The sequence below is a fragment of the Neofelis nebulosa genome, chromosome 5 (assembly GCF_028018385.1).
Source record: "Neofelis nebulosa isolate mNeoNeb1 chromosome 5, mNeoNeb1.pri, whole genome shotgun sequence".
Lineage (NCBI taxonomy): Eukaryota > Metazoa > Chordata > Mammalia > Carnivora > Felidae > Neofelis > Neofelis nebulosa.
The window spans coordinates 75523522-75543838 of record NC_080786.1 but is presented as its reverse complement, the minus strand read 5'-3'; positions in this window follow the sequence as shown (position 1 = coordinate 75543838).

Below are 20317 nucleotides of genomic sequence, written 5' to 3'. Positions count from 1 at the left end.
ACTATTATGTCACCAAGGTCACTGATCTTTTCTTCTGCACTGCCTCATCTTTTGTTAATCCCTTTCAGTAAATTTTATTTCAGATATTGTATTTTTCATCTCTAGAATTTCGATTTTGTTCTTATATCTTCCATTTCTCTCTGTATTATACTCATTTTTATTTTAAATACTTGAACATAGCTATACTTGTTTTAGTGTACATATTTGACAAATCCAACCCCTCTGTTATTTCTAAATTGTTTTTAACTGACTGATTTTTCTCCTTGTCATGGTTCAATTTTTTTAAAGGTTTCTTTGCATATCTTGTAATACCTGATTGGATGTTGGACATTTTGACATTTGCTGAGCATGGGATTTTACTTTCTTCCTTTAAAGAATGTTGGTTACCAGCCTTTGTTCTGGTAAGCAGTTGAATTATTGGAAGATCAGTTTGATGCTTTTGAAGCTTATTTTAAAGTTTTGTTATTATAGGTCTAGAGTAGCCTTTATTCTAGGACTAGTGTAGTTCTGCTTGTGAGATGTGACCCTTTTGGATTCTTTACTGAATGTCTCAGGTGCTCAGTGAGGCTTCTACACCCTGACTGATCAAAACTCAAATGTATCCTGGATCTGGGTAAGCTCTGGGAATTTTTCAGGTGGTAACCACTGATTTTAATTTCCCGGGATTCTTGAGAGGATTAAATTAAGTTATGCACATATGAAGACTATTGCAGGGGGTTGTGATTAGGAATGGGTACATGAGGGATTTCTGGAGTGCTAGCAATATATTTTTTGATGTGGGTGATGGTTACATGTTCACTTTATAACTATTTGTTAAACTAAACATATTCTTGCTGTATATTATACATCACAATAAAAATTTAAAGGAATAATGTAATAAAGTGCTGACATCTACTTAGAGCTTAATAAATGTTAGTCAGCCTGATTAAATGAGATAAGATATAGAAAACGCCAGCACAGAATTCAATGTACAGGGGATTCAGGATCCTTTCCTGTAAATAAACTTCTCATGCAGGTAAAACTTATATGAAGACAAGTACACAAAACATAAACACACAACTCAATGAGTTTTTCCCTATGTGAATACACCCAAGTAACCAACAAGTATGTCAAGAAACAGAACTGAATTGTTAATGTGCAAGGATATGGAATGGAATTTTTCTAGTGTCTCAGAAGTTTGGCCAAATTCCCAAAGCTGTGATAAGTACCTCCCCCTTTCTAAAGAATGTCATTATACATACCTTCAGAGCTTCTTAAAAGAAGACAGAGCTGGTGCTTTGACTATCAGCTTGCCCTCCATCTCCAGCCTCATAGGAAATCGGGATTTCAAAGGTGGCTTATTTCAGAGTCTGCCTATGAGGGTGTGATGTGATTAAGTGATGGGCTGACAAGTCATCACAGCCCCTGTGCTTCTTGACAGCCAGAGCTGGAGACTAAGAGAGGTTGGGGGGAGCCTGACATACAGAACCCGGAGTTCAGAGTTTGAGGGGGAGGGTGGTAGTGGGGTTAGGGGTGTTCCTAATGAAATAAACATTGGTGCTTGCTTGCTGCTGGGAGTATTGTGAAAGTAAGAGGCAGGCTAGAGCAGACGGTGATGGAGGGGCAAGGAGAGAGGGCAACAGTTTGGTGGCACACGGATGTGTAAGGTCCTCGGCCAAACGGAGTGAGCGGTAAGCAGTGGGCTTTGAGCTGCCCTGACGGGGTCCTGTCCTAGAGGGCTATCTGCCAGGACTCTAGGAGTATGACAAAGTGGGGAGGGAGGTTTGCCTCCGGGGGTCAGGAGCCAAGGGGTGAATCACAATAAATTAGAGAGGACCTCATCCACATCAGGGAACCATGCACTGCCAAGGTACCACAGGGCCCCGAAGAACCCACAAACGCTTCCTCGCTAGAAGACCTAGTATTTGAAGTTCTCATCAAGTACTCATGGACGTGACTACGCTCTCCCTGGCTGGGCCTAAGCCACACCACAGGAGGGACGGCCATTCAGGCGAACGGGGCGCTCTTCTCGCTCTGCCCGCAACCCCTCGCCTCTGCTCCCCGCGCATGGGCAGCCCACGGAAGGGGGGGGTGGGGTTGGGGGTAGGAGGAGCGTGTGGGGAACCCGGCGCCCTCCGCCTCCCCCCCACCTCCCCGGGGGCCGTTGTGCTCGTTCGCAGCCCTCTCCCTGGCCTCCAGACCCTATGTCGACCTCCTGGTGGTGTGTGGTGGCGAGGGTCGTGCAGCCACGCGCGCAACCTTGGCGGGGCCGCGTGTTTCTCTCGGCCCTCTGTGGTGACCCCGAGCGCTTCAGGTCTCCGCTCAGGTGCCCGCCCAGCGAACGCGTGGTTTCCTTTTCCCAGCTACCCCTCCCCTAGGCGGCCGCGGCGATGCGGTGTCCGAGCAGCCGGGAGCAGTAAGTAAGGTAGGCACGCCCGTCCCGTCCGGCGGGCGGTGCTCGTCATCTCACTGCGCGCTGGGAGCTGAGGTGGCGGGCGCACCACGTGTCACCTTTGTCGGGTTGCACGCGGCTGCGTGAGCGATGGTGGTGGGCAGAGCCAGCCAAAGATGGCGCTTTGGCCATCTTTGGGAGCTACGGTGTGTGGCCTATATGTGTGTATGGTTCGCTTCCCTTTCTACCGGAGAAGCGAACTTCCGGGCAACACAGGGTGCTCGGTAAAACTTCGAGGAGACGAGGGAGGCAAAGGGAAGGGCCTGTGGCACCACGGGGCATCACGATGCCCTAGGCTTGCTCATACCGCACCCCACCTCCATGCCCTGGCATCTCTGAATACCTTCCTGCCAGTGGGGGACAATCGGTGGCAGTGACCTGCGGAGTGGAGAGGAGGAGGGGGGGAAGGAAGGGAAGGAGGGAGGGAAGGGGGACCTAACACTTGAACATCGGCTGATGTTAGTCAAGAGATCACAAACTGTTCCCTTCTAAGTTAAAAGATCTTTCCCTTTCTCCCCCTCTCTCCCCCCCCCCCCAAAACCCCAAATAACTTAAAAAAAAAAAAAAAAAAGACCCTTCCCTTTCTACAAGCCAATCCTGCAGGAGCCAGGAGAGTTGGATGAGGTAGCAAGAAAGAGAAATTGCAGACCACACATGCCTTCTTACCCAATGTGGATTCTTCAGCCACAAGTCAGACCTGAGGAGTGGGGAGAAGTATTGAGTTCAATGTGAGGGGTTTTTTTTGTTGTTGTTGTTTACTATGGACCGGATTTTTTTTAAGGTCCTCAAATGAAGTTGTTCATATAATCCTTCCACAGACCCTGGAAAACTTCCAGATTCCTGGGATGTTGGTTGTCCAGGGGCTTAAAAAGGAGATCCGGTAAGGCATGTTAAAAGACATTGTTAGGAGACAAAGCCATTTCCTGTTTGTACCTCTTGAGTGCAGTCCAGTGTGTGTGTGTGTGTGTGTGTGTGTGTGTACCCTTTGCTTCATCTAGGCTGTGGCAGAGTGTGAATTTCTCCTCCTCTGTAAGATGCACTTTTCCAGAGATTAGAAGTCACTAAGTCATGTTTCTCTCCTATGGACAGCCCTAGGTAAATGCAGGTAGATTTTGTTCTGTCTTCTTGGATTTATCAATCATTAAAGTATTCTGTATGTGAAGTTTTTCCTGTTGACACTGTTTAAAAATATATAGTTCTTTTCCCAACAGTTGCATTTTAAATTCATGCCTTCTCTATAGGGAAGGCATCCTGGGCCCCTTCATAATTGGTGATGCAATTAAATTCATTAGTAACAGATGTACAGGCTAGTGACCACATGATGGCATCATTGGTATTTCTGTATTTATCTCAGGATTTGTAAAATAAAACCCATGGAAACTACATATTCATTATATTTCAGTAGAAAATAATTAAGTTTAGGGTGCCTGGGTAGCTCAGTCGGTTAAGCATTCTACTCTTGATTTCAGCTCAGGTCATGATCTCTTGGTTTGTGAGACTGAGGCCAGATTTTGGTTCTGTGCTGACAGCCTCACAGTGTAGAGACTACTTGGGATTCTCTCTCTCCCTTTCTCTCTGCCCCTCCCCCTGCTCTCTCTCTCTCAAAGTAAATAAATAATTTTTTTTATTTAAAAGAATAAAAATTAAGTTTATTATATATCATTCTTCTGATCACTCCTGGTATGGCTGCTCCCTTGGATTCAGTCCCCCCTGTCTGGAAAGGGGGGGGGGGGCTAGCAGTCAACAGTGGTCTTTTGGAGTTGCCAGATCCACCCCCTTCGGTATCTTTCTGTTCGGTTTAGCACTCAGGAATGAGCCTTCAGGATGACCTATTTCATTAGTTTTGAATTTTCTTTCCCAACTCTGGAGGGATGCACTTGGTTCTCTCCATGGCAGAGAGATTGGCCTCTTTGCAGGGGTCTTATGGGGGAATGGATGGAAGAGATGAGAGAAGGCAGACTGGCAGGAATTGATAGAACAAGAGAAAGAGTTTGTGAAAAGAGTGTCCAGGAGACAGAAAGAAGATACAGGGAAAGGGTTTGGAAGGAGGACCAAGACAGGTGCATGAAACTTTTGACTGGAAGTGGTCTTACATCAATTAAAACACCAGTATTTGGGTACTTAAAAAGTACAGTGTTGAACATTTATGTAATCACAATTGCAAATCTTTCCAGAAAAATCTCTATAGGTGGCCAGTAATAGGGAATATAATTTTTTTTATTTAAAAAAAAATTTTTTTTTTCAACGTGTTTTATTTATTTTTGAGACAGAGAGAGACAGAGCATGAACGGGGGAGGGGCAGAGAGAGAGGGAGACACAGAATCGGAAACAGGCTCCAGGCTCCGAGCCATCAGCCCAGAGCCTGACGCGGGGCTCGAACTCACAGACCGCGAGATCGTGACCTGGCTGAAGTCGGACGCTTAACCGACTGCGCCACCCAGGCGCCCTAAGGGAATATAATTTTGATTACTGCATCTTTTGGTCTCAAAGGTTTATGTCTTCTGATTTTTTTTTTTTTACGAACTTTGGGGTTTGTCATATTTCGATCCTGCAATTCCACGATAAAGTGGAAGGAATTTCTGAAAGGTTTTGACGTCAGACAGACCTGAATTGTCTGTCTGCTATTATTAACTGCAAACTTGAGCCCATTACATAACTTCTCTGAGCCTTAATTTCTCCATCCATAGCTATCTACCTAAGGTAGAAACTATTAAGCAATTAAATGCAAATCAAAATGGAATGCTTAAAAACACTGAGCACACTACCTGGCACATGGCAAATAAGTGCTTGATAGGTGGTTAAAATTGTAAATAGTGTTGTGTATAGTATTAGTTTGATTAATTATTTCTGTAGCTGTAGTTTTTGGCATTTCTAAGGTTTTCAAGTCTTGTTTGTCTGAACTATTCAAAACCATACTACTATAAAAGCTTTTGCCCAGAATGCAAATTTCCTTAGTGCTATATTCCTAGAAGTGAAATGATTAGGTCAAAGGTGTAAACAGCTTTGTAGCCTGCCAATTGGTGCTTAGAGACATTGGACCAATATAAAATGCAAATACAATATCTGGGTGTATTTGTTTCCAAAGTCTAGTTGATAATGATACATTTAAAATATTTAAATTTGTGATGGGTGCTGAAAACTTCTCTCTTATAAAAGATTCAAATCTTCATATTAAAAAAAAATTATTTATTTTTGAAAGAGAGAGCAAGCAGGGGAGGGGCAGAAAGAGAGGGAGACAGAGAATCCCAAGTAGGCTCTCCTCTGTCAACACATAGCCTGATGTGGGGCTCGAACTCACAAACTGTGAGATCATGACCTGAACCGAAATCAAGAGTCGGACACTTAGATGATGAGCCACCCAGATGCCCCTCATTTTTCTTCAGTAGTCATAAATCTATCTATCATACGTTAAAATAAAAATTTAAAAACATTTGATTCTCTAACACAACTGCTTTATTATTATTATTTTTTAAAATTTTAACTTTTTTCTGGATTTTTATTTTTTTCTTATTTTTAAATTATTAATTTTTTTTTTTTTAATTTTAGCTAGTTAACATACAGTGCAGTATTGGTTTCAGGAGTAGACTTCAGTGATTCATCACTTACATACAACACCTGGTGCTCATCAGAACAAGTGCCCTCCTTAAATTTTTTTTTAATGTTTATTTCTTTTTGAGAGCAAGAGAGACAGAGTATGAGTGGGGGAGTGGCAGAGAGAGAGGGAGACACAGCATCTGAAACAGGCTTCAGGCTCTGAACTGTCAGCACAGAGCCTGATGAGGGGCTCGAACTCACAGTCTTCAAGATCATGACCTGAGCTGAAGTCGGATGCTTAACCGACTGAGCCACCAGGTGCTCTGCAAGTGCCCTCCTTAATACCCATCACCCATTTAGCCCATCTCCCACTCACCTCCCTCCATCAATCCTGTTTGTTCTCTATAGTTACGAGTCTCTTGTGGTTTGTTTCCCTCTCTTCTCTCTACCCCCTTCCCATATGTTCATTTGTTTCTTAATTTCCACATATGAGTGAAATCATATGGTATGTCTTTCTCTGATTGACTTACTTTGCTTAGCATAATACATTCTAGTTCCATCCACATCATTGTAAATGGCAAAATTTCATTCTTTTTGATGAATGAGTAATATTCCATTGAATATGTACCACATCTTCTTTATCCATTCATCAGTTGAGGGACATTGGAGTTCTCTCCATAGTTTGGCTCTTGTTGAGAATGCTGCTATAAACTTTGAGTTGCATGTACCCCTTTGAGTCTGTATTTTTGTATCCTTTGGGTAAATGCCTAATAGTGCAATTGCTGGATCATAGAGTAGTTCTATTTTTAGTTAAAAAAAATTTTTAATGTTTTATTTATTCTTGAGAGAGAGAGAGAGAGAGAGACAGAGACGGAGCATGAGTGAGGGAGGGGCAGAGACAGAGTGGGACATAGAATCTAAAGCAGGCTCCAGGCTCTGAGCTGTCAGCACAGAGCCCGACACCAGCCTCGAACTCACAAGCTGTGAGATCATGACCTGAGCTGAAGTCAGATGCTTAACCGACTGAGCCGCCCAAGTGCCCCTTTTAGTTTTTTGAGGAACCTCCATACTGTTCTCCAGAGTGGCTGCATCAGTTTGCGTTCCCACCAATACATCTGCAGCTTTAAACAGTTAACACTGGGTATTAAAGACTTATTAATCCATTTGCCAAGATTTATTAAATAATGTTTCATTGTGTTATTATTTTGTACAGTTGGTGCTTATGGTCTAGTATTTTGAGTCTGTTTCTAGGATCTTGATTCACTTTCATTTGTCATTTTTTCCCTGATTATACTCCCATATCACAGCTGATTATGATTGTCTATTTAAATGATAATATTCTTGCTAGCTTTATTTTATTAAAATTCATCAAGGACTTTTAGTTTTTTGGAATATGATATTTTAATTGTTATCTCCTGCAATCTGTATTTAACTTTGTGTGAATGTTCATCCTATTTTTGTTTATGTGTATGTTCTAATTTTTTCCATAGTGAACATGGAGAAACAGTATACATTTAAAAATAAGAAAAATATGATATAAAAGATCTTTAGTGGTAATGAAATGCAAGAGGGCAGTAGCATGATTGTAACTTCATGACTAAGTGTTGATTTAAATAGGCAGAGAAACGTGGGTCATTGTCTCATTGGTTTCTGTACACAGATTCTCCAAGCTCTCCTGTTTGTTGAGGGATGGAACATTTTATTCTTAACTACAACTCTCAAAGAATCACATTAAGACTTGCATGACCAGGAATAGTCTTGGCACAATATAGGTAGTTTGTTTGAATTTGCTAAACACCTAATAATGCCATCTTGGTATTTGTTCTTTTCTTTTATTGTGTTGACTAATAACAAATACCATGAATTAAATACAAGGGCGATTCTTGTCTGATTTCTGTTTTTTTTTTTTAATATTTATTTTTGAGAGAGAGAGAGAGAGATGCAGAGAGGGAGGGAGAGTGAGAGAGAGAATCCCAAGCAGGCTTTGCCCTGACAGCATGGAGTCCAATGCAGGGCTAGAACCTATGAACTGTGAGATCATTCCCTGAGCTGAAATAAGAGTCCATGTGCAACTGACTGAGTCACCCAGGTACCCCTGATTTCTGTTTTTGATTGAAATGAGATGACTTTGCTTCCAGACATGATAGTAAAATAGGGACTAGATTTACCCTCCAGATTTAAACAGCTAGAACTCTGGACAAAATATATAACAGTTTGGGAACGTGGACAGCAGATAGAACAGATCTGTGATCCCTGAGAGAAGGAAAACAAATGAGATGAATTTTACAACTGACTCAGCATACTTCCTGGATGGACTCAGTGTAGGGAAAAGAAACTCTCAGGCTATAAATATAAATTGGAGTTCAGAGAGGTTAACGCAGCTAGAGTTTTGGGGCTTTGTAAAGGAGAGGAGGATACTGTACAAAGAGAGAGCTCTGAATATTTATAGAGAGACCCCTTTAAGTCTTTGGTTGAGTGGTCTACACATTTGTAAGAGGAAACTACTGAGGCCATGGAAAGGATCACCAGAAAGCAGTAAATCAAACAATTCCTGGAGCTCACATGGAGCTGGGAATAGTTGGTGTTTCAGCAGCCAGAGTAGAAAGATCTCATAGTTTCCTTCATGGCACCAGGTAGACATCTCAGAAAGGTATTTCCTTAGCAGTAAGGCTAAATTAGCCCTAGACTAAGCTAAAGGCTGCTCTGGCTTCAAAGGAAGCTTTGAAAAGAACAAACTGATGCTAAGTAATGTGACTACACCAGAACACAATCCAGAACCAATTGAGGAAATTCAACAAAATCTAGCACTCAGGTGTAAAATTCATAATGTCAGGCATCCAACAACAACAACAACAACAACAAAAACCAGGTGGGAAAATATGACTTAAGAGAAAAGTCAACCAATAAAAACAGTCTCAGAAATGACAGACATGATGGAATGAGAAAATGTTAAAACAGCTTTTATAAATATACTCCATATTTTTGAGAAGGTAGAGGGAAAACCTGAGACAGAAATTTAAGATACAAAATTGAAGTTCCAAATGGAAATTCTAGAGATGAAAATATATAAATGAAAAATATAGTAGATAAGGTTAGTTACTATACAAATAAAATCCGTGAATCTGAAATCATAGTAATTCAAATTCAAAGTGAGGCACAGAGAGAAAAAATACTGAAAATATATGAACAGATTGATTATGGTTTGTGGGATAGTATAAACAGTCTAGCATACATGTAATTGGAAGCCCAGAAAGAGAAGTGGGGAGGGGTTAAAGGAGGAAACAGGAAAAAATAATTGCAGAAACAATGGCTAAAATTTTTCCAAATTTGATGGAAACTATAAATAAACCTGTGTACAAAGAACCCCAAACAGAACAAATGTCAAGAAAACCACACCATGGCATATTATAATAAAATTTCTGAAAACCAGTGTAAGGAGAAAAAAAAAAGCAGTCTTAAAAACTGGTAAAAAGGACAAATTACATAAAGAGGAACAAAGATAAGATTGAGAGTAAAGTTTTTATCAGAAACTATGCAAACTAATATATGTGTAACTACTTACAAATTTCCTGTTGATCATTCCATTTAATAGATTATAGTAGTTCTTCCTAAGTTAAAAAAAAAAGATTTTCTTTCTCTTTTGTGATTTTACTTACAAAACTCAGCTGACTTTGAAATTTGCTAATTCAAATATTGATGATTTCTATAGTTTTTTATTTCTATAGTTTTAAATTCTACTTTTTCATTTGCCTTAAACATTATTTTTCTTTACTTATTTTGATTTTCTCCACTTCAGTTTTTAAGAATATTTATAAACTCAGTTTAATAAATTCTTGTTTTCTATTTCTTTTTAAGATTATTTATTTATTTTTTAATTTTTATTATTAAAAAAGTTTTTTGTGTGTGTTAATTTATTTTTGAGAGAGAGAGAGAGAGAGACAGAGTGTGGGTAGGGGAGGGGCAGAGAGAGACGGTGAGACACAGAATCTGAAGCAGGCTTCAGGCTCTGAGCTGTCAGCACAGAGCCTGATGTGGGGCTTGAACTCACAGACTGTGAGATCATGACCTGAGCCAAAGTTGGACGCTCACCCGACTGAGCCACCCAGATGCCCCCAAGATTTTATTTTTAAGTAATCTCTACATACCCAATGTGGGGCTCCATCCCACAACCCTAAAATTAAGAGTCACACACTCCACTGACTAAGCCAGCCAGGTGCCCCAATTACCAATTTTTTTTTTAAATGAGAACATTTAAGATCTTAGCAAATTTCAAATATAGAATACATAACTATTAACTATGATCATAATGTTGTGCAGTACCTTCCCAGAACTTATTCATCTTACAATTGTATCCTTTGACCCGTATCTCTCCATTTCCCCCAGCTTGAGCCCCTGGCCACCACTATTCTACTCTGTTACTGTGAGTGTGGCCTTTTTAGAATCTATAGAAAGTGAGATCATGTAGTATTTGTCTTTCATTTTCTGACCTATTTCACTTCATATAATGCACTTAAGGCCAATCTATGTTGTTGCAGTTAGCAGCATTTCCTTCCTTTATATGGTTGAATAATATGCCATTGTATTTGTATGTGTTTGTGTGTGTATGTATGTGTGTAGTGTGTATCTCCATTTTCTTTATCCATTCATTGATCAATGGACATTTAAGATGCTTCCATGTCTTGGCTATTGTGAATAAAACTGCAATGAACATAAGGGTGCGAATATCTCTTCAAGATGGCGATTTTATTTCCTTTGAATATATACCCAGAGGTGGAATTACTGGATCATATGGTAGTACTATTTTTAATTTTTTAAGGAACCTCCATACTGTCTTCCATAGTGATGGTACAGATTTATATTCCCAGCAACAGTGCACAATGGTGCTAACACTTGTTACCTTTTGTCTTCTTGAGAATGGACATTTAACAGGTGTGAGGTGATACCTCACTGGTTTTGATTTGCATTTCCCTGATGATTACTAATGATGAACATCTTTTCATGTACCTGTTGGCCATCTGAATGTCTTCTTTGGAAAAATGTCTTTTTGGGTCCTCTGCCCATTTTAAAATCAGATTATTTGTGGGTTTTTTTTTTTGTGATTGAGTTGTATGAGTTCCTTATAGATTTTGGACTTTAACACCTTATCAGATATATGATTTACAAATATTTTCTCCTGTTCTATAGATTGCCTTTTCATTTTGTTGATTGTTTCTTTTACTATGCAGAAACTTTTAAATTTTATGTAGTCCTATTTGTTTATTTTTGTTTTCATTGTTTGTGCTTTTGGTGTCATATTCAAAAAGTTGTTGCCAAGGCCAATGTCAAAGAGATTTTCCCCTATGTTTTCTTTAGGAGTTTTATGGTACCAGATCACACATTTAAGTCTGGAATACATTTCAAGTTAATTTTTGTGAGTGACGTAAGATAGGAGTCCAGTTTATTTTTTTGCATGTGAATATTCAGTTTTCCCAGCACTCCTTATTGAAGAGACCATTCTTTCCCTATTGAGTATCCTTGGCTCTGTTGTCAAATATGAGTTGACTGCATATGTATAGGTTTAGTTTTGGACTCCTGATTTTTTAAAAGATAATCTCTGCACCCAAGGTGGAGCTTGAATTAATGACTTGGAGATCAAGAGTCACATGCTCTACTGACTGAGCCAGCCAGGTGCCCCTGGGCTCCTGATTTTGTTGTATTGTTGTATTGTTTTATGCCAGTAAAATGCTTTTTTGATTACTATTGCTTTGTTATATAGTATGAAATCAGGAAATGTGATGCTTCCAGCTTTATTCCTTTTTTCTTAGGCTTGTTTTGGCTATTCACAGTCTTTTGTGGTTCCATATGAATTTTAGGATTGTTTGTTCTACTTCTGTGATAAATGCAGCTGGAATTTTGATAGCGATTGCATTGAATCTGTAGATGGCTTTGGGTAGTGTGGACATTTTAATAATATTAATTCTCCCAATCTGTGAACATAGAATATCCATTTATTTATATCTTTTTCAATTTCTTTCTTTGATGTCTTATAGCTTTCAGGTCTTTGTACTTTGTGCTGAGCTGTCAGCACAGAGCCTGATGTGGGGCTCAGACTCACAGACTGCAAGATCATGACCTGAGCTGAAGTCAGACGCTTAACTGACTGAGCTACCCAAGTGCCCCTGCAGTTATTTTTTTAAAATACTTTGTCCTTTAACCTTTATACTAGAGTTAAATGGTTAATACATAACCATATTACCGTATTATTCGGAACTTGACTATATACTTACCTTTACCGGTATGTTGTACATTTTCATATATTTCAATGTTATTAATAGTGTCCTTTCATTTCAACCTGAAGAACTCCTTTCAGCATTTCTTGTAAGGCAGTTCTAGTGGTGATGAACTCTCTCAGCTTTTGCTTGTCTGGGGACATCTTTTTCTCTCCTTTGTAAGGACAACTTTGATGGGTAAAGTATTACTGGTTGGCAGTTTTTTCTTTCAGCATGTTGAGTATGTCATCCCACTTTCTCCTTGCCTTTACAATTTCTTCTGAGAAATCCAGTGGTGGCCTTGTAGGAGTCCCCTTGCATGTGAGGAATTTTCTTTCTTGCTGCTTTTAAAATTTTCTCTTTCTTTTTCTTTTTTTTTTTTTTTATGTTTATTTTTGGGAGAGAGAGAAAGAGAGACAGAGTGTGAGTGGGGTAGGGTAGAGAGAGAGGGAGACACAGAATCTGAAGCAGGCTCCAGGCACTGAGCTGTCTGCACAGAGTCCACTGTGGGGCTCGAACCCACAAACTGTGAGGTCATGACCTGAGCTGAAATCAGACACTTAACTAACTGAGCCACCCAGGTGCCCCAAAATTTTCTTTGTTTTTCAAATTAGACTGTTTTGTTATAATATGTCTTGAATAAAATCTTTCTGAGTTGAAATATTTTGGGGACGTATGATCTTCATGAACTTGTATGTCTAAATCTCTCCCTAGGTTTGGTAAGTTCTCAGTCATTATTTATTTGAATAAACTTTCTGCCCCGCTGTCTCTCTTTTCTTCTCCTGGGACTCCAGCAATGCACCAAATGTTTTCTTTAACGCTGTTCCATAGTTCACCTGGACTTTCTTCCTGTTTTTCATTCTTTTTTTTCTTTGTTCTTCTCTGTATAATTTCAAATGACCTGTCTTCTACTTCACAGATTCTTTTTTTTGATCCAGTATGCTGGTGATGCTCCTTATTGTGTTTTCATTTCATTCATTGTATTCTTTTTAAACATATATTTTTAATGTTTATTTGTTTTTGAGAGAGAAAGAGAGAGAGACAGAGAGAGACAGAGTGTGAGCGGGGGAGGGGCAGAGAGAGAGGGAGACACAGAATCTGAAGCAGGCTCCAGGCTCTGAGCTGTCAGCACGGAGCCCGACGTGGGTCTTAAACTCATGGACTGCAAGATCATGACCTGAGCTGAAGTCGGACATTTAACTGGCTGAGCCACCCAGGTGCCTCATCATTCATTGTATTCTCTACCTCTAGAGTTTCTGTTTGTTCTTTTTCTGTGATTTCTGTCTCTGTTAAATTTCTAATTTTGTTCATGTATTGTTTTCCTGATTTTGTTGAATTATCTTTCTGTGTTTTCTTATAGTTCACTGAGCTTCCTTAAAACAAATATTTTGAATTCTTTATTGGGCAAATCCCAGTTCTCCATTTCTTTGGGGTCATTTACTGGAAAATTATTGTACTTCCTTGGCTAGTATCATGTTTCCTTGATTTAAAAATTTTTTTATGTTTATTTTTTTATTTTTGAGAGAGAGAGAGAGACACAGAGTGTGAGCGGGGGAGAAGCAGAGAGGGAGAGAGAGAGAGAGAGCGAGAGAGAGAGACGGAATCCGAAGCAAGCTCCAGGCTCTGAGCTGTCAGCACAGACCCTGACGTGGGGCTTGAACCCATGAACTGGGAGATCATGACCTGAGCTGAAGCCGGACGCTCAACCGACTGAGCCACCCAGGCGCCCCTTATGTTGCCTTGATTTAAAAAATTTTTAAAAAATTTTTTATTTTTGAAAGAGAGACAGAGAGAGCAAGTAGGGGAGTTGCAGAGAGCCAGGGAGAGAGAATCGCAAGGAGGCTCTGCACTTTCAACATGGAGCCAACATGGGGCTTGAACTCACAAACTGTGACAGCATGACCTGAGTTGAAACCAAGAGTTGGATGCTTAGTGGACTGAGCCACCCAGGTGCCCCTGTTTCCTTGATTTTTTAAAGTTTCCTGAAGTTTTGCATTGCTGCCTTCACATTTGAAGAAGCAGTCACCTTCAGTCTTTACTGACTGGTTTTGGGAGAGAAGTACCTTTTGTCAGCCCTGTTAAGGATTTCTGAGGCTTTCTCAGATCTTTTCTATGGATATCCCTTATACACATTTCTTGTTCCCTCTTGGGCCTGGGTGGGATTCTTAAGATTGTGTGCGAAGCCAGGCTAGGTGCTGACAGCCTTCCGTTTGCTTTCCCTGGGGTGGTGCTGAATGCTTAAGTTTGTTTGCTTTCACCTAATCCTGCAGAGCTGGCCAGCTTTCTGTGTGTGCTCACTAGCTCTCTGCAAAGGCTCACTCACTGCCCTTCAGGGCACACACAGAGAGCTGGCCAGGGGGTGTGGAGCTTTGCAGGTCCCTGTGGGGCCAGTTGGGGGGCCTCAGGTGAGGCATGCCCAAGAGCTCACAGGTGGGTTTTTTGATGGAGTACATGACACAATTAATAAAATCTCTGTCCCTTTGATCCTCTTCAAGAGCATCTTGTCAGCTGGCCTACCAGCTACTCTGATCCCCAGTCATTAGTACTCTTCAGTATTTTGGATGGGTGAGAAAGAAGTGGGACCCTTTAGCAGCATCATGCACAGCTGGGGACTCTGGGCACTTACACACTCACTTTCCCCTGTGGGAGAAATCATGAGCTGAATAGGTCACTCATGACACTGAAATGTGCTGCCTTGAGGGAGGAGTGGTAAAGAGAAACTGTTTCCTCTTACCCTCATCAGTGTGTCCAACATAGATATTTTCTTGCTTCAACCGTCTGCTGGAACTTCTCCATTTGATTCCTGGACTTCCAGAAAGTCACTCTTGTCCATGAGTGATTGTCAGAACTCCACTTCTTTAGAGGGGAGTTGTTAGAAAACTCTTATCTTACCATTTTGATTACTTCACTCTGTGTGTTGTGGTTAGAAACATTGGGAAGCATTAGTCAACCTATATAGGTGCTTAACATATCAGAGAAAGAAAGAGCAGACCCAAGAACTCAGCAAGCATAAATTGTGGAAATTTAGTGTTATTGTTGTTGCCAGTTGCCTTCCATAATTTAATAGGCCTTGAGGGCCTCATGGTTATTTTAAAGAAAACTTACTTCAGAGTTCCAGAAACTCCCTCAAACTTGCATAAGCTAAATAGAGACACAAGACTACAAGTGTTTCATAGAACAAAAGGTTTAGAGAGAGCCCCAAGAGGTACCAGATTGGATTCTGGAAAGCCACCAGAAACCATGCTGTCTCTTCCTCTGTTCCTCTCTTTGTGAGGCCCCATAGCCTTTTAGTTCTGTTCTCTTTGAGAGCATGCTTTGTTCTTTTCTTTCCTTTGCTTTTCTGTCTGCTCAGCCTCCCATCCATCCTCTTTAGTATCCATACAGCCTGATTAGAATGGCTATATTCAATTCCAAATTTCCATAAAAGAATCTGATCAGCCCAGCTTGGCCAGGTCTCTGTCCTTGGACCACTTAAATGTGTCTGGGAGAATGAAATCAACAAGAACTTACCTATGGAAATTATGCCAAGAGGAAAGAGCAGTTCTCAGAGGAGAATTCCCAAAGAAATCTCTTATAATCATATATCATTGATGTTCATTACAAGAATTTATTATCAAGAGAAAGATATTACAAAATAATTAATAACTGACTTTTTTTTATTTTAGAGAGAGAGAATGAGTGTGTGAGCAGGAGAGAGGGGCAGAAGAAGAGAGAGAGAATCTTATGCCCCCTCCATGCTGAATGTGGAACCTGACATGGGGCTCTATCCCGTGACCCTGGGATTATGACCTAAGCTGAAATCAAAGATGCTCAAGTGACTAAGCCACCTAGGTGCTCCAATAATTGCCTTATTCTAAAAAGGGATATGAGGCAGCTAAATCTTAAAGTATGCAAAGATGCAGACTTTAATATAATAAGCCTGGAAAATACATAAATTTAGTATTACTATGTTTTACTCCGAAATCATTAAAAATTTCAAGTGTGGCTTAGTTTAAGTTATTGTTGTAAGTGGAAAGTTTTACTCCCAGTGATTACAGATAAGTGTGGAGATTTTAAAAAGTGAGTATTTGGCTGGTTTGTTTCTTTTTACTTAAACACAGTCTGTATTTTAGCCAAAATTATATTAGTAAGAAAATGTGATAAAAGGGTGCTGGGATGGTTTAGTTGGTTAAGTGTCCAACTCTTGATTTTGGCTCAGGTCATGATCTCACGGTTGTGGGATCCAGCCCTGTGTTGGGCTCCCTGCTGGGCATGGAACCTGCTTAAGATTCTCTCTCTCTCTCTCTCTCTCTCTCTCTCTCTCTCTCTCTTTCTCTCTCTTCTCTCTCTGCTCCTCCCCAAGTCAAGTGAGCTGTCTCTCTCTCTCTCTCTCAAAAAAAAAAAAAAAAAAGATAAAAATAAGAACTAGTAAATCATTTTGAATTTAACAGAGAGAGCTGGTTTTAGATATTTAAAATATCTTGGTCAATTATAATGTTCTGGTTAATGAATTGTTGAAATTTCATAAGGAAATGAAACCCAGTTGTCTGGCTTTACCAGGTGTTTCTATATTACTGTAGACTGTGGCTAATCGTACCCCATAGCATGAGTATTAAATGGTTTAGGCTACATATCTTGTTTTACTGCTGAGTAGGGGAAGTGAAATGCGGAACAGATCATTACTCTGGATAGGAAACAATAGAAAGGCAAATCAACGTTGTTCTTGACTTGGTCCTTTGCATTGTTTTTATACTTTTACTGGAAATGTTTTATAGAAATGCCCTTTTGGACCACCATTTAGTTGATCAGTAAATAGATGTCTGATATAGTGCAAGCCCTGCCTGGAACTGAATGTTTCTTTTCCCCTGGGGAAAGGCCTTAGAGCCTGAGTTCATTTGCATATGACTTCAGGTGGCTGGGAAAGGGAGAGAGTGCTGCCTTGGGGACCAGGCTTCCCATATTTGAAAGGGACTATATTCTCCAACAGGCAACGGTGCATGCCCTTTTGTGCCATTATAATTAGAAGGTAGGAACGTTAAGGAAGGAGGGGGTTAAGTAACAACAAGCTTTATTATAAGCTCAACAAGTTGAGCTGCTTGCAATCGCTGGGTGAGGTGGGGCTTACGGGTAGGCTCAGCTTGGGGCATAAACAAATAACTGCAAACTAGGTTCTTGGGTAGCTTAGCCTCTTGGGTCTCTATGTGAGGGGAAGTAAAAATTTGGAGGATTGGCCCTTCCTGGGGAAGAACCTCAAGAGGATAAAAAGGTGGGCTCCTGCCAATTTCACTTGAGCTCAGAGTTCACCCTAAAGAGCCCAGCCCTGCAGGGATCAGCCATTGCCTTTTCTCCAGACAAAGAAAGAGCTCAGAGATGGCTAGAGGGATTCTGCTAATAGGGAGAGCAAGAGGGAGGGAGCACGCAAGCAGTTATAGTCAGAGTGTAGAAACAATAGTGTGAGAATTGGTGGCTCTTCCTTGCTGGGCATCAGCAAGATCAGTGAGGGAGACTCCCAGAGTGGCTGCCCATTTTAAGTGAGGCGGCAAGAAGATGCCTGTACCTACAGCTCTGCCCACTCCCCTTTCTACTGGATCATTCCCATCTACTTACAAACTGGGTTCAATGTCTCCCATCTTTAAAAAAGCCTTCACTGACTTCTTCATCCCCCATCAACTGTCAGACCATCTCTCTGCCTTTCTTCCCAGAGAAACATCTCAAAAGAGTCACTTACACTCTGCCTTTAGCTTTTTACCTTCCTTAAGCCTATTTTTTAATCTTTAGGATGCTTTTAACATTAAATAACAAAACTCAGAATGAGTTTAAATAACAAGAACCCCACAGTGGAGCAAACTTCAGGCATGAATTCTGGCTCTTCTTTGTGGCAGTTCTTTTGACTTTGCTCTTCTTTTTGGCATTGGCTTTATCCTCAGGCTGGTATCCAGATGGTTTCTGCAGATCTAGGTGTCACATGCAGAAAATGACAATAGCCAATGGAAGAAGAGGAGCTGTCTTTTCCTTATGTCTCTTTTTAAGGAAAAAGGAGGCCTCTACAGAAATTCTCCAAAAAACTTCCCCTCACATTTTGTTACAACAGAATGATATCACATGCCCATTCCTAAACATATCATTGCTAGAGGAAAGTAGATTATAGTGTTCGACTTGGACCAGTCAGAATTTACATTGGAGCTGGCCACGGGATTCTGTTTGAGAGAAGGGGAGAACACATTCTGGGGAAGTATCTAACATGTCAGTTTAGCTCTTGTCCCCAACACTACACTGAAATGGAATAGCACAAGGCAACCAGATTTCAGTGAGCATTTCTTTATCTTCATCTTCTTCCACTTTTAGCAACATTTGACTACTTGAGTACACTTTAACCTCTGCTACATCATGTTATCTTGGTTTTTATTTTCCCTCTAGTTGTTTTTTTCTTGGTTTTCTGGGTGCACCAGATTGTAAAACAGGATTCATCTTTGTCTTCAGCTTTAGCTTCCCCTCACAATCAGATGATTTCAATGTTTCTTTTTAAAAAAGTATTATTATTATTTTTTTTAGTGTTTATTTTTAAGAGAGAGGGGTGAGCACAAGTGGAGGAGGGGCAGAGAGAGAGACACACACAGAATGCGAAGCAGGCTCCAGGCTCTGAGCTGTCAGCACAGAGCCTGACGTGGGGCTCCAACTCAGGAACCCTGAGACCATGACCTGAGCTGAAGTCAGACACTTAATCGCTTAATTGACTGAGCCACCCAGGAGCCCCAGATGTTTCCGATATTTCAAAGTGAGGAATGAGACTATTAGCCAGGACTTGTAAAGGAGGTGGCTAAGTATGGGCTTTATGTCCATTAGTTGATTACAAATCCAAACTTATAAAAGAGATTGAAGAGACCAAAGTGCATAGGAAATTGGAGAGAAAACTACTTTAGAGAGATCTGCAATATAACTTTCTCTCACAGTAGGGAGGCAGTGGGGATGCTTGGTCCTCTCTGCCAGTTTAGTGAAAGGGGCTTTATTGGGGAGCACTTGGAGAGTGGGGGCACAGAGGACTGGAGTTTAACTGTGGCTGGCTAGCTCCTCTGATAGCAGAGTAAAAGGGTGATGCTGTGTTGGGGATGGCTGCCCTCCCAGGGTTTTGGGCAAATGATGCTCAAAGCTTCTCATAGACCTTATATAGTACATATAGAGAGCAGGCATGGGGTTTTCTTAGATCCTGCCCCAGAGAGCTGCTTGTGGAAAAACACACAAACAAACAAGCAAACCCTGGAAATATACCATTAGATTCTGGGGTGGTGAGGGGAGAGTTTTAAGTGACCAGCCCTAGGAGATGCATTTACTTACAAGGGAGCTGCCATTGCAAGATTTCCTGAGCTGATGGAGCTCCAAAAAAGCCATAGAATAGTCCCAGGAGATAAAGAATAAGCTCTAAATACCTGCCAAGCCCAAGTAGCTTTGTTTAGTTCGTAAGTCAATTAAGATCTTTCCTTTTCTCCCTCCCCACTCTGCTTCAACCCTAGAGAAAGCAGAAGCAGAGAAATGGGACTGAAGGTTTTAGATGAGAGAAATAAAGAGCCAACTATACCCTTCTCCCACTGGAGGCAGCCAGGGTGGAGCACACCCAAGCTAGGGGGTGGTGGGGAAACTTCAACTCTTCATTGATTTGGAAGTTGTTATTACTTTGGACCACTTGTAATACTTACTGAAATGAAACTCTGTGTGTGTGTGTGTGTGTGTGTGTGTGTGTGTGTGTGTGTCTGACCAGACGTAATTTGATGGCTTTTTATGAAGAATGTCAACAAAAGTCACAGAATTGCCTTTGATTTTATTCAAGGAGCAGGGCACAACAAGTCCCACCGAGGGGACCACCGAGGGGGTGGTTTTAACAGGTAGTGGAGGAAAAGAATAAAATGGTTTTCTAATTATACCAAGTGCATCCCTCTTGCTCAATGTATCATTAAGATAGACTTTTTTCTCTTTTATCCAACCTCTAAATGAGGTTGTGCCCAAGACCTGTCTTGGGTCTTCACCCTGTCTTTGTCTACATTTTCTTAATATGTTATCCCTTTCCATTTTATGGCTTTGACCCACTTTATGCTGATGACTTCCAAATGTGTACCAAATGTGTATCTTCAGC